This window comes from Triturus cristatus, chromosome 6 (genome assembly GCF_964204655.1).
Source record: "Triturus cristatus chromosome 6, aTriCri1.1, whole genome shotgun sequence".
Classification (NCBI taxonomy): Eukaryota; Metazoa; Chordata; class Amphibia; order Caudata; family Salamandridae; genus Triturus; species Triturus cristatus.
In genome coordinates this window covers 1,096,889,162-1,096,903,991 of record NC_140589.1, presented here as the reverse complement: position 1 = coordinate 1,096,903,991, position 14,830 = coordinate 1,096,889,162, and positions in this window count along the sequence as shown.

The window sequence follows — 14,830 nt, the reverse complement described above, 5'->3', positions numbered from 1 at the left end:
CAGTGTAAGAGTTAAGACCTTAGCCATTAGGCCAGAGTACGAGACTAAGACCTTTGCTATTAGGCCAGAGTAAAAGTTAAAACCTTAGCTATTAGGCCAGAGTAAGAGTTAAGACCTTAACCAGTAGGCCAGAGTAAGAGTTAAGACCTTAAGCATTAGGCCAGAGTACGAGTCTAAGACCTTAGCTATTAGGCCAGAGTAAGAGTTAAGACCTTAGCTATTAGGCCAGAGTAAGAGTTAAGACCTTAGGTATTAGGCCAGAGTAAGAGTTAAGACCTTAACCAATAGGCCAGAGTAAGAGTTAAGACCTTAACCATTAGGCCAGAGTACGGGTCTAAGAGCTTAGCTATTAGGCCAGAGTAAGAGTTAAGACCTTAACCAGTAGGCCAGAGTAAGAGTTAAGACCTTAACCATTAGGCCAGAGTACGAGTCTAAGACCTTAGTTATTAGGCCAGAGTAAGAGTTAAGACCTTAGCTATTAGGCCAGAGTACGAGTCTAAGACCTTAGCTATTAGGCCAGAGTAAGAGTTAAGACCTTAACCAATAGGCCAGAGTAAGAGTTAAGACCTTAACCAGTAGGCCAGAGTAAGAGTTAAGACCTTGACCAGTAGGCCAGAGTACGAGTCTAAGACCTTAGCTATTCGGCCAGTGTACGAGTCTAAGACCTTAGCTATTAGGCCAGAGTAAGAGTTAAGACCTTAACCAGTAGGCTAGAGTACGAGTCTAAGACCTTAGCTATTAGGCCAGAGTAGGAGTCTAAGACCTTTTCTGTTAGGCCAGAGTAACAGTTAAGACCTTAACCAGTAGGCTAGAGTACGAGTCTAAGACCTTAGCTATTAGGCCAGAGTACGAGTCTAAGACCTTAACCATTAGGCCAGAGTACGAGTCTAAGACCTTAGCTATTAGGCCAGAGTAAGAGTTAAGACCTTAACCATTAGGCCAGAGTACGAGTCTAAGACCTTAGCTATTCGGCCAGAGTAAGAGTTAAGACCTTAGCTATTAGCCCAGTGTAAGAGTTAAGACCTTAACCAGTAGGCCAGAGTAAGAGTTAAGACCTTAACCAGTAGGCCAGAGTAAGAGTTAAGACCTTAACCATTAGGCCAGAGTACGAGTCTAAGACCTTAGTTATTAGGCCAGAGTAAGTGTTAAGACCTTAGCTATTAGGCCAGAGTAAGAGTTAAGACCTTAACCAGTAGGCCAAAGTAAGAGTTAAGACCTTAACCGGTAGGCCACAGAAAGAGTTAAGACCTTAACCATTAGGCCAGAGTACGAGTCTAAGACCTTAGCTATTAGGCCAGAGTAAGAGTTAAGACCTTAACCAATAGGCCAGAGTAAGAGTTAAGACCTTAACCATTAGGCCAGGGTACGAGTCTAAGACCTTAGCTATTAGGCCAGAGTAAGAGTTAAGACCTTAACCTGTAGGCCATAGTACGAGCCCAAGACCTTAGCTATTAGGCCAGAGTAAGAGTTAAGACCTTAGCTATTAGGCCAGAGTAAGAGTTAAGATCTTAACCAATAGGACAGAGTAAGAGTTAAGACCTTAACCATTAGGCCAGAGTAAGAGTTAAGACCTTAACCATTAGGCCAGATTAAGAGTTAAGACCTTAACCAGTAGGCCAGAGTAAGAGTTAAGACCTTAACCATTAGGCCAGAGTACGAGTCTAAGACCTTAGATATTAGGCCAGAGTAAGAGTTAAGACCTTAACCATTAGGCCAGAGTACGAGTCTAAGACCTTAGCTATTAGGCCAGAGTAAGAGTTAAAACCTTAGCTATTAGGCCAGAGTAAGAGTTAGGACCTTAACCATTAGGCCAGAGTACGAGTCTAACACCTTAGCTATTAGGCCAGAGTAAGAGTTAAGACCTTAACCAGTAGGCCAGAGTAATAGTTAAGACCTTAGCTATTAGGCCAGAGTAAGAGTTAAGACCTTAACCAGTAGGCCAGAGTAAAAGTTAAGACCTTGACCAGTAGGCCAGAGTACGAGTCTAAGACCTTAGCTATTAGGCCAGAGTACGAGTCTAAGACCTTAGCTATTAGGCCAGAGTAAGAGTTAAGACCTTAGCTGTTAGGCCAGTGTAAGAGTTAAGACCTTAACCATTAGGCCAGAGTACGAGTTAAGACCTTAACCATTAGGCCAGAGTACGAGTCTAAGACCTTAGCTATTCGGCCAGAGTAAGAGTTAAGACCTTAGCTATTAGGCCAGTGTAAGAGTTAAGACCTTAGCTATTAGGCCAGAGTAAGAGTTAAGACCTTAACCAGTAGGCCAGAGTAAGAGTTAAGACCTTAACAAGTAGGCCAGAGTAAGAGTTACAACCTTAACCTGTAGGCCATAGTACGGGTCTAAGACCTTGGCTATTAGGCCAGAGTAAGAGTTAAGACCTTAACTATTAGGCCAGAGTAAGAGTTAAGACCTTAACCAGTAGGCCAGAGTATGAGTCTAAGACCTTAGATATTAGGCCAGAGTAAGAGTTAAGACCTTAACCCGTAGGCCATAGTACGAGTCCAAGACCTTAGCTATTAGGCCAGAGTAAGTGTTAAGACTTTAGCTATTAGGCCAGAGTAAGAGTTAAGAACTTAAACATTAGGCCAGAGTACGAGTTTAAGACCTTAGCTATAAGGCCAGAGTAAGAGTTAAGACCTTAGCTATTAGGCCAGAGTAAGAGTTAAGACCTTAACCTGTAGGCCAGAATACGAGTCTAAGACCTTAGCTATTAGGCCAGAGTAAGATTTAAGACCTTACCCATTAAGCCAGAGTACGAGTCTAAGACCTTAGCTATTAGGCCAGAGTAAGAGTTAAGACCTTAGCTATTAGGCCAGAGTAAGAGTTAAGACCTTAACCATTAGGCCAGAGTACGGGTCTAAGACCTTAGCTATTAGGCCAGAGTAAGAGTTAAGACCTTAACCAGTAGGCCAGAGTAAGAGTTAAGACCTTAACCATTAGGCCAGAGTACGAGTCTAAGACCTTAGTTATTAGGCCAGAGTAAGAGTTAAGACCTTAGCTATTAGGCCAGAGTACGAGTCTAAGACCTTAGCTATTAGGCCAGAGTAAGAGATAAGACCTTAACCAGTAGGCCATAGTAAGAGTTAAGTCCTTAACCAGTAGGCCAGAGTAAGAGTTAAACCTTGACCAGTAGGCCAGAGTACGAGTCTAAGACCGTAGCTATTAGGCCAGTGTACGAGTCTAAGACCTTAGCGATTAGGCCAGAGTAAGAGTTAAGACCTTAACCAGTAGGCTAGAGTACGAGTCTAAGACCTTAACTATTAGGCCAGAGTACGAGTCTAAGACCTTAGCTATTAGGCCAGAGTAAGAGTTAAGACCTTCACCAGTAGGCTAGAGTACGAGTCTAAGACCTTAGCTATTAGGCCAGAGTACGAGTCTAAGACCTTAACCATTAGGCCAGAGTATGAGTCTAAGACCTTAGCTATTAGGACAGAGTAAGAGTTAAGACCTTAACCATTAGGCCAGAGTACGAGTCTAAGACCTTAGCTATTCGGCCAGAGTAAGAGTTAAGACCTTAGCTATTAGCCCAGAGTAAGTGTTAAGACCTTAGCTATTAGGCCAGAGTAAGAGTTAAGACCTTAACCAGTAGGCCAGAGTAAGAGTTAAGACCTTAACCAGTAGGCCAGAGTAAGAGTTAAGACCTTAACCACTAGGCCAGAGTACGAGTCTAAGACCTTAGCTATTAGGCCAGAGTAAGAGTTAAGACCTTAATCAGTAGGCCAGAGTAAGAGTTAAGCCCTTAACCATTAGGCCAGAGTACGAGTCTAAGGCCTTAGCTATTAGGCCAGAGTAAGAGTTAAGACCTTAGCTATTAGGCCAGAGTAAGAGTTAAGACCTTAACCATTAGGCTAGAGTATGAGTCTAAGACCGTAGCTATTAGGCCAGAGTAAGAGTTAAGACCTTAACCAGTAGGCCAGAGTAAGAGTTAAGACCTTAACCATTAGGCCAGAGTACGAGTCTAAGACCTTAGCTATTAGGCCAGAGTAAGAGTTAAGACCTTAGCTATTAGGCCAGTGTAAGAGTTAAGACCTTAGCCATTAGGCCAGAGTACGAGACTAAGACCTTTGCTATTAGGCCAGAGTAAAAGTTAAAACCTTAGCTATTAGGCCAGAGTAAGAGTTAAGACCTTAACCAGTAGGCCAGAGTAAGAGTTAAGACCTTAAGCATTAGGCCAGAGTACGAGTCTAAGACCTTAGCTATTAGGCCAGAGTAAGAGTTAAGACCTTAGCTATTAGGCCAGAGTAAGAGTTAAGACCTTAGGTATTAGGCCAGAGTAAGAGTTAAGACCTTAACCAATAGGCCAGAGTAAGAGTTAAGACCTTAACCATTAGGCCAGAGTACGGGTCTAAGAGCTTAGCTATTAGGCCAGAGTAAGAGTTAAGACCTTAACCAGTAGGCCAGAGTAAGAGTTAAGACCTTAACCATTAGGCCAGAGTACGAGTCTAAGACCTTAGTTATTAGGCCAGAGTAAGAGTTAAGACCTTAGCTATTAGGCCAGAGTACGAGTCTAAGACCTTAGCTATTAGGCCAGAGTAAGAGTTAAGACCTTAACCAATAGGCCAGAGTAAGAGTTAAGACCTTAACCAGTAGGCCAGAGTAAGAGTTAAGACCTTGACCAGTAGGCCAGAGTACGAGTCTAAGACCTTAGCTATTCGGCCAGTGTACGAGTCTAAGACCTTAGCTATTAGGCCAGAGTAAGAGTTAAGACCTTAACCAGTAGGCTAGAGTACGAGTCTAAGACCTTAGCTATTAGGCCAGAGTAGGAGTCTAAGACCTTTTCTGTTAGGCCAGAGTAACAGTTAAGACCTTAACCAGTAGGCTAGAGTACGAGTCTAAGACCTTAGCTATTAGGCCAGAGTACGAGTCTAAGACCTTAACCATTAGGCCAGAGTACGAGTCTAAGACCTTAGCTATTAGGCCAGAGTAAGAGTTAAGACCTTAACCATTAGGCCAGAGTACGAGTCTAAGACCTTAGCTATTCGGCCAGAGTAAGAGTTAAGACCTTAGCTATTAGCCCAGTGTAAGAGTTAAGACCTTAACCAGTAGGCCAGAGTAAGAGTTAAGACCTTAACCAGTAGGCCAGAGTAAGAGTTAAGACCTTAACCATTAGGCCAGAGTACGAGTCTAAGACCTTAGCTATTAGGCCAGAGTAAGAGTTAAGACCTTAATCAGTAGGCCAGAGTAAGAGTTAAGCCCTTAACTATTAGGCCAGAGTACGAGTCTAAGACCTTAGGTATTAGGCCAGAGTAAGAGTTAAGACCTTAGCTATTAGGCCAGAGTAAGAGTTAAGACCTTAACCATTAGGCCAGAGTATGAGTCTAAGACCTTAGCTATTAGGCCAGAGTAAGAGTTAAGACCTTAACCAGTAGGCCAGAGTAAGAGTTAAGACCTTAACCATTAGGCCAGAGTACGAGTCTAAGACCTTAGTTATTAGGCCAGAGTAAGAGTTAAGACCTTAGCTATTAGGCCAGAGTACGAGTCTAAGACCTTAGCTATTAGGCCAGAGTAAGAGATAAGACCTTAACCAGTAGGCCATAGTAAGAGTTAAGACCTTAACCAGTAGGCCAGAGTAAGAGTTAAACCTTGACCAGTAGGCCAGAGTACGAGTCTAAGACCTTAGCTATTAGGCCAGTGTACGAGTCTAAGACCTTAGCGATTAGGCCAGAGTAAGAGTTAAGACCTTAACCAGTAGGCTAGAGTACGAGTCTAAGACCTTAGCTATTAGGCCAGAGTAAGAGTTAAGACCTTAATCAGTAGGCCAGAGTAAGAGTTAAGCCCTTAACCATTAGGCCAGAGTACGAGTCTAAGACCTTAGGTATTAGGCCAGAGTAAGAGTTAAGACCTTAGCTATTAGGCCAGAGTAAGAGTTAAGACCTTAACCATTAGGCCAGAGTATGAGTCTAAGACCTTAGCTATTAGGCCAGAGTAAGAGTTAAGACCTTAACCAGTAGGCCAGAGTAAGAGTTAAGACCTTAACCATTAGGCCAGAGTACGAGTCTAAGACCTTAGCTATTAGGCCAGAGTAAGAGTTAAGACCTTAACCATTAGGCCAGAGTATGAGTCTAAGACCTTAGCTATTAGGCCAGAGTAAGAGTAAAAACCTTAGCTATTTGGCCAGAGTAAGAGTTATGACCTTAACCGGTAGACCATAGTAAGAGTTAAGACCTTAACCAGTAGGCCAGAGTAAGAGTTAAGACTTTAACCTGTAGGCCATAGTACGAGGCTAAGACCTTAGCTATTAGGCCAGAGTAAGAGTTAAGACCTTAAACATTAGGCCAGAGTACGAGTCTAAGACCTTAGCTATTAGGCCAGAGTAAGAGTTAAGACCATAACCAGTAGGCCATACTAAGAGTTAAGACCTTAACCAGTAGGCCAGAGTATGAGTCTAAGACCTTAGCTATTAGGCCAGAGTACGAGTCTAAGACCTTAGCTATTAGGCCAGAGTAAGAGTTAAGACCTTAACCAGTAGGCCAGAGTAAGAGTTAAGACCTTAACCATTAGGCTATAGTACAAGTCTAGGACCGTAGCTATTAGGCCAGAGTAAGAGTTAAGACCTTAGCTATTAGGCCAGAGTAAGAGTTAAGACCTTAACCATTAGGCCATAGTACGAGTCTAAGACCTTAGCTATTAAGCCAGAGTAAGAGTTAAGACCTTAGCTATTAGGCCAGAGTAAGAGTTAAGACCTTAACCAGTAGGCCAGAGTACGAGTCTAAGACCTTAGCTATTTGGCCAGAGTAAGAGTTAAGACCTTAATCCGTAGGCCATAGTACGAGTCCAAGACCTTAGCTATTAGGCCAGAGTAAGTGTTAAGACCTTAGCTATTAGGCCAGAGTAAGAGTTAAGAACTTAAACATTAGGCCAGAGTACGAGTTTAAGACCTTAGCTATTAGGCCAGAGTAAGAGTTAAGACCTTAGCTATTAGGCCAGAGTAAGAGTTAAGACCTTAACCTGTAGGCCAGAATACGAGTCTAAGACCTTAGTTATTAGGCCAGAGTAAGATTTAAGACCTTACCCATTAGGCCAGAGTACGAGTCTAAGACCTTAGCTATTAGGCCAGAGTAAGAGTTAAGACCTTAGCTATTAGGCCAGAGTAAGAGTTAAGACCTTAGGTATTAGGCCAGAGTAAGAGTTAAGACCTTAACCAATAGGCCAGAGTAAGAGTTAAGACCTTAACCATTAGGCCAGAGTACGGGTCTAAGAGCCTAGCTATTAGGCCAGAGTAAGAGTTAAGACCTTAACCAGTAGGCCAGAGTAAGAGGTAAGACCTTAACCATTAGGCCAGAGTACGAGTCTAAGACCTTAGTTATTAGGCCAGAGTAAGAGTTAAGACCTTAGCTATTAGGCCAGAGTACGAGTCTAAGACCTTAGCTATTAGGCCAGAGTAAGAGTTAAGACCTTAACCAATAGGCCAGAGTAAGAGTTAAGACCTTAACCAGTAGGCCAGAGTAAGAGTTAAGACCTTGACCAGTAGGCTAGAGTACGAGTCTAAGACCTTAGCTATTCGGCCAGTGTACGAGTCTAAGACCTTAGCTATTAGGCCAGAGTAAGAGTTAAGACCTTAACCAGTAGGCTAGAGTACGAGTCTAAGACCTTAGCTATTAGGCCAGAGTAGGAGACTAAGACCTTAGCTATTAGGCCAGAGTAAGAGTTAAGACCTTAACCAGTAGGCTAGAGTACGAGTCTAAGACCTTAGCTATTAGGCCAGAGTACGAGTCTAAGACCTTAAAAATTAGGCCAGAGTACGAGTCTAAGACCTTAGCTATTAGGCCAGAGTAAGAGTTAAGACCTTAACCATTAGGCCAGAGTACGAGTCTAAGACCTTAGCTATTTGGCCGGAGTAAGAGTTAAGACCTTAGCTATTAGACCAGAGTAAGAGTTAAGACCTTAACCAGTAGGCCAGAGTAAGAGTTAAGACCTTAACCAGTAGGCCAGAGTAAGAGTTAAGACCTTAACCATTAGGCCAGAGTACGAGTCTAAGACCCTAGCTATTAGGCCAGAGTAAGAGTTAAGACCTTAATCAGTAGGCCAGAGTAAGAGTTAAGCCCTTAACCATTAGTCCAGAGTACGAGTCTAAGACCTTAGGTATTAGTCCAGAGTAAGAGTTAAGACCTTAGCTATTAGGCCAGAGTAAGAGTTAAGACCTTAACCATTAGGCCAGAGTATGAGTCTAAGACCTTAGCTATTAGGCCAGAGTAAGAGTTAAGACCTTAACCAGTAGGCCAGAGTAAGAGTTAAGCCCTTAACCATTAGGCCAGAGTACGAGTCTAAGGCCTTAGCTATTAGGCCAGAGTAAGAGTTAAGACCTTAGCTATTAGGCCAGAGTAAGAGTTAAGACCTTAACCATTAGGCTAGAGTATGAGTCTAAGACCGTAGCTATTAGGCCAGAGTAAGAGTTAAGACCTTAACCAGTAGGCCAGAGTAAGAGTTAAGACCTTAACCATTAGGCCAGAGTACGAGTCTAAGACCTTAGCTATTAGGCCAGAGTAAGAGTTAAGACCTTAGCTATTAGGCCAGTGTAAGAGTTAAGACCTTAGCCATTAGGCCAGAGTACGAGACTAAGACCTTTGCTATTAGGCCAGAGTAAAAGTTAAAACCTTAGCTATTAGGCCAGAGTAAGAGTTAAGACCTTAACCAGTAGGCCAGAGTAAGAGTTAAGACCTTAAGCATTAGGCCAGAGTACGAGTCTAAGACCTTAGCTATTAGGCCAGAGTAAGAGTTAAGACCTTAGCTATTAGGCCAGAGTAAGAGTTAAGACCTTAGGTATTAGGCCAGAGTAAGAGTTAAGACCTTAACCAATAGGCCAGAGTAAGAGTTAAGACCTTAACCATTAGGCCAGAGTACGGGTCTAAGAGCTTAGCTATTAGGCCAGAGTAAGAGTTAAGACCTTAACCAGTAGGCCAGAGTAAGAGTTAAGACCTTAACCATTAGGCCAGAGTACGAGTCTAAGACCTTAGTTATTAGGCCAGAGTAAGAGTTAAGACCTTAGCTATTAGGCCAGAGTACGAGTCTAAGACCTTAGCTATTAGGCCAGAGTAAGAGTTAAGACCTTAACCAATAGGCCAGAGTAAGAGTTAAGACCTTAACCAGTAGGCCAGAGTAAGAGTTAAGACCTTGACCAGTAGGCCAGAGTACGAGTCTAAGACCTTAGCTATTCGGCCAGTGTACGAGTCTAAGACCTTAGCTATTAGGCCAGAGTAAGAGTTAAGACCTTAACCAGTAGGCTAGAGTACGAGTCTAAGACCTTAGCTATTAGGCCAGAGTAGGAGTCTAAGACCTTATCTATTAGGCCAGAGTAAGAGTTAAGACCTTAACCAGTAGGCTAGAGTACGAGTCTAAGACCTTAGCTATTAGGCCAGAGTACGAGTCTAAGACCTTAACCATTAGGCCAGAGTACGAGTCTAAGACCTTAGCTATTAGGCCAGAGTAAGAGTTAAGACCTTAACCATTAGGCCAGAGTACGAGTCTAAGACCTTAGCTATTCGGCCAGAGTAAGAGTTAAGACCTTAGCTATTAGCCCAGTGTAAGAGTTAAGACCTTAACCAGTAGGCCAGAGTAAGAGTTAAGACCTTAACCAGTAGGCCAGAGTAAGAGTTAAGACCTTAACCATTAGGCCAGAGTACGAGTCTAAGACCTTAGCTATTAGGCCAGAGTAAGAGTTAAGACCTTAATCAGTAGGCCAGAGTAAGAGTTAAGCCCTTAACTATTAGGCCAGAGTACGAGTCTAAGACCTTAGGTATTAGGCCAGAGTAAGAGTTAAGACCTTAGCTATTAGGCCAGAGTAAGAGTTAAGACCTTAACCATTAGGCCAGAGTATGAGTCTAAGACCTTAGCTATTAGGCCAGAGTAAGAGTTAAGACCTTAACCAGTAGGCCAGAGTAAGAGTTAAGACCTTAACCATTAGGCCAGAGTACGAGTCTAAGACCTTAGTTATTAGGCCAGAGTAAGAGTTAAGACCTTAGCTATTAGGCCAGAGTACGAGTCTAAGACCTTAGCTATTAGGCCAGAGTAAGAGATAAGACCTTAACCAGTAGGCCATAGTAAGAGTTAAGACCTTAACCAGTAGGCCAGAGTAAGAGTTAAACCTTGACCAGTAGGCCAGAGTACGAGTCTAAGACCTTAGCTATTAGGCCAGTGTACGAGTCTAAGACCTTAGCGATTAGGCCAGAGTAAGAGTTAAGACCTTAACCAGTAGGCTAGAGTACGAGTCTAAGACCTTAACTATTAGGCCAGAGTACGAGTCTAAGACCTTAGCTATTAGGCTAGAGTAAGAGTTAAGACCTTCACCAGTAGGCTAGAGTACGAGTCTAAGACCTTAGCTATTAGGCCAGAGTACGAGTCTAAGACCTTAACCATTAGGCCAGAGTATGAGTCTAAGACCTTAGCTATTAGGACAGAGTAAGAATTAAGACCTTAACCATTAGGCCAGAGTACGAGTCTAAGACCTTAGCTATTCGGCCAGAGTAAGAGTTAAGACCTTAGCTATTAGCCCAGAGTAAGTGTTAAGACCTTAGCTATTAGGCCAGAGTAAGAGTTAAGACCTTAACCAGTAGGCCAGAGTAAGAGTTAAGACCTTAACCAGTAGGCCAGAGTAAGAGTTAAGACCTTAACCACTAGGCCAGAGTACGAGTCTAAGACCTTAGCTATTAGGCCAGAGTAAGAGTTAAGACCTTAATCAGTAGGCCAGAGTAAGAGTTAAGCCCTTAACCATTAGGCCAGAGTACGAGTCTAAGGCCTTAGCTATTAGGCCAGAGTAAGAGTTAAGACCTTAGCTATTAGACCAGAGTAAGAGTTAAGACCTTAACCATTAGGCTAGAGTATGAGTCTAAGACCGTAGCTATTAGGCCAGAGTAAGAGTTAAGACCTTAACCAGTAGGCCAGAGTAAGAGTTAAGACCTTAACCATTAGGCCAGAGTACGAGTCTAAGACCTTAGCTATTAGGCCAGAGTAAGAGTTAAGACCTTAGCTATTAGGCCAGTGTAAGAGTTAAGACCTTAGCCATTAGGCCAGAGTACGAGACTAAGACCTTTGCTATTAGGCCAGAGTAAAAGTTAAGACCTTAGCTATTAGGCCAGAGTAAGAGTTAAGACCTTAACCAGTAGGCCAGAGTAAGAGTTAAGACCTTAAGCATTAGGCCAGAGTACGAGTCTAAGACCTTAGCTATTAGGCCAGAGTAAGAGTTAAGACCTTAGCTATTAGGCCAGAGTAAGAGTTAAGACCTTAGGTATTAGGCCAGAGTAAGAGTTAAGACCTTAACCAATAGGCCAGAGTAAGAGTTAAGACCTTAACCATTAGGCCAGAGTACGGGTCTAAGAGCTTAGCTATTAGGCCAGAGTAAGAGTTAAGACCTTAACCAGTAGGCCAGAGTAAGAGTTAAGACCTTAACGATTAGGCCAGAGTACGAGTCTAAGACCTTAGTTATTAGGCCAGAGTAAGAGTTAAGACCTTAGCTATTAGGCCAGAGTACGAGTCTAAGACCTTAGCTATTAGGCCAGAGTAAGAGTTAAGACCTTAACCAATAGGCCAGAGTAAGAGTTAAGACCTTAACCAGTAGGCCAGAGTAAGAGTTAAGACCTTGACCAGTAGGCCAGAGTACGAGTCTAAGACCTTAGCTATTCGGCCAGTGTACGAGTCTAAGACCTTAGCTATTAGGCCAGAGTAAGAGTTAAGACCTTAACCAGTAGGCTAGAGTACGAGTCTAAGACCTTAGCTATTAGGCCAGAGTAGGAGTCTAAGACCTTATCTATTAGGCCAGAGTAAGAGTTAAGACCTTAACCAGTAGGCTAGAGTACGAGTCTAAGACCTTAGCTATTAGGCCAGAGTACGAGTCTAAGACCTTAACCATTAGGCCAGAGTACGAGTCTAAGACCTTAGCTATTAGGCCAGAGTAAGAGTTAAGACCTTAACCATTAGGCCAGAGTACGAGTCTAAGACCTTAGCTATTCGGCCAGAGTAAGAGTTAAGACCTTAGCTATTAGCCCAGTGTAAGAGTTAAGACCTTAACCAGTAGGCCAGAGTAAGAGTTAAGACCTTAACCAGTAGGCCAGAGTAAGAGTTAAGACCTTAACCATTAGGCCAGAGTACGAGTCTAAGACCTTAGCTATTAGGCCAGAGTAAGAGTTAAGACCTTAATCAGTAGGCCAGAGTAAGAGTTAAACCTTGACCAGTAGGCCAGAGTACGAGTCTAAGACCTTAGCTATTAGGCCAGTGTACGAGTCTAAGACCTTAGCGATTAGGCCAGAGTAAGAGTTAAGACCTTAACCAGTAGGCTAGAGTACGAGTCTAAGACCTTAACTATTAGGCCAGAGTACGAGTCTAAGACCTTAGCTATTAGGCTAGAGTAAGAGTTAAGACCTTCACCAGTAGGCTAGAGTACGAGTCTAAGACCTTAGCTATTAGGCCAGAGTACGAGTCTAAGACCTTAACCATTAGGCCAGAGTATGAGTCTAAGACCTTAGCTATTAGGACAGAGTAAGAATTAAGACCTTAACCATTAGGCCAGAGTACGAGTCTAAGACCTTAGCTATTCGGCCAGAGTAAGAGTTAAGACCTTAGCTATTAGCCCAGAGTAAGTGTTAAGACCTTAGCTATTAGGCCAGAGTAAGAGTTAAGACCTTAACCAGTAGGCCAGAGTAAGAGTTAAGACCTTAACCAGTAGGCCAGAGTAAGAGTTAAGACCTTAACCACTAGGCCAGAGTACGAGTCTAAGACCTTAGCTATTAGGCCAGAGTAAGAGTTAAGACCTTAATCAGTAGGCCAGAGTAAGAGTTAAGCCCTTAACCATTAGGCCAGAGTACGAGTCTAAGGCCTTAGCTATTAGGCCAGAGTAAGAGTTAAGACCTTAGCTATTAGACCAGAGTAAGAGTTAAGACCTTAACCATTAGGCTAGAGTATGAGTCTAAGACCGTAGCTATTAGGCCAGAGTAAGAGTTAAGACCTTAACCAGTAGGCCAGAGTAAGAGTTAAGACCTTAACCATTAGGCCAGAGTACGAGTCTAAGACCTTAGCTATTAGGCCAGAGTAAGAGTTAAGACCTTAGCTATTAGGCCAGTGTAAGAGTTAAGACCTTAGCCATTAGGCCAGAGTACGAGACTAAGACCTTTGCTATTAGGCCAGAGTAAAAGTTAAGACCTTAGCTATTAGGCCAGAGTAAGAGTTAAGACCTTAACCAGTAGGCCAGAGTAAGAGTTAAGACCTTAAGCATTAGGCCAGAGTACGAGTCTAAGACCTTAGCTATTAGGCCAGAGTAAGAGTTAAGACCTTAGCTATTAGGCCAGAGTAAGAGTTAAGACCTTAGGTATTAGGCCAGAGTAAGAGTTAAGACCTTAACCAATAGGCCAGAGTAAGAGTTAAGACCTTAACCATTAGGCCAGAGTACGGGTCTAAGAGCTTAGCTATTAGGCCAGAGTAAGAGTTAAGACCTTAACCAGTAGGCCAGAGTAAGAGTTAAGACCTTAACGATTAGGCCAGAGTACGAGTCTAAGACCTTAGTTATTAGGCCAGAGTAAGAGTTAAGACCTTAGCTATTAGGCCAGAGTACGAGTCTAAGACCTTAGCTATTAGGCCAGAGTAAGAGTTAAGACCTTAACCAATAGGCCAGAGTAAGAGTTAAGACCTTAACCAGTAGGCCAGAGTAAGAGTTAAGACCTTGACCAGTAGGCCAGAGTACGAGTCTAAGACCTTAGCTATTCGGCCAGTGTACGAGTCTAAGACCTTAGCTATTAGGCCAGAGTAAGAGTTAAGACCTTAACCAGTAGGCTAGAGTACGAGTCTAAGACCTTAGCTATTAGGCCAGAGTAGGAGTCTAAGACCTTATCTATTAGGCCAGAGTAAGAGTTAAGACCTTAACCAGTAGGCTAGAGTACGAGTCTAAGACCTTAGCTATTAGGCCAGAGTACGAGTCTAAGACCTTAACCATTAGGCCAGAGTACGAGTCTAAGACCTTAGCTATTAGGCCAGAGTAAGAGTTAAGACCTTAACCATTAGGCCAGAGTACGAGTCTAAGACCTTAGCTATTCGGCCAGAGTAAGAGTTAAGACCTTAGCTATTAGCCCAGTGTAAGAGTTAAGACCTTAACCAGTAGGCCAGAGTAAGAGTTAAGACCTTAACCAGTAGGCCAGAGTAAGAGTTAAGACCTTAACCATTAGGCCAGAGTACGAGTCTAAGACCTTAGCTATTAGGCCAGAGTAAGAGTTAAGACCTTAATCAGTAGGCCAGAGTAAGAGTTAAGCCCTTAACTATTAGGCCAGAGTACGAGTCTAAGACCTTAGGTATTAGGCCAGAGTAAGAGTTAAGACCTTAGCTATTAGGCCAGAGTAAGAGTTAAGACCTTAACCATTAGGCCAGAGTATGAGTCTAAGACCTTAGCTATTAGGCCAGAGTAAGAGTTAAGACCTTAACCAGTAGGCCAGAGTAAGAGTTAAGACCTTAACCATTAGGCCAGAGTACGAGTCTAAGACCTTAGCTATTAGGCCAGAGTAAGAGTTAAGACCTTAACCATTAGGCCAGAGATCGAGTCTAAGACCTTAGCTATTAGGCCAGAGTAAGAGTTAAGACCTTAGCTATTAGGCCAGAGTAAGAGTTAGGACCTTTACCAGTAGGCCAGAGTACGAGTCTAACACCTTAGCTATTAGGCCAGAGTAAGAGTTAAGACCTTAACCAGTAGGCCAGAGTAATAGTTAAGACCTTAGCTATTAGGCCAGAGTAAGAGTTAAGACCTTAACCAGTAGGCCAGAGTAAAAGTTAAGACCTTGACCAGTAGGCCAGAGTACGAGTCTAAGACCTTAGCTATTAGGCCAGAGTACGAGTCTAAGACCTTAGCTATTAGGCCAGA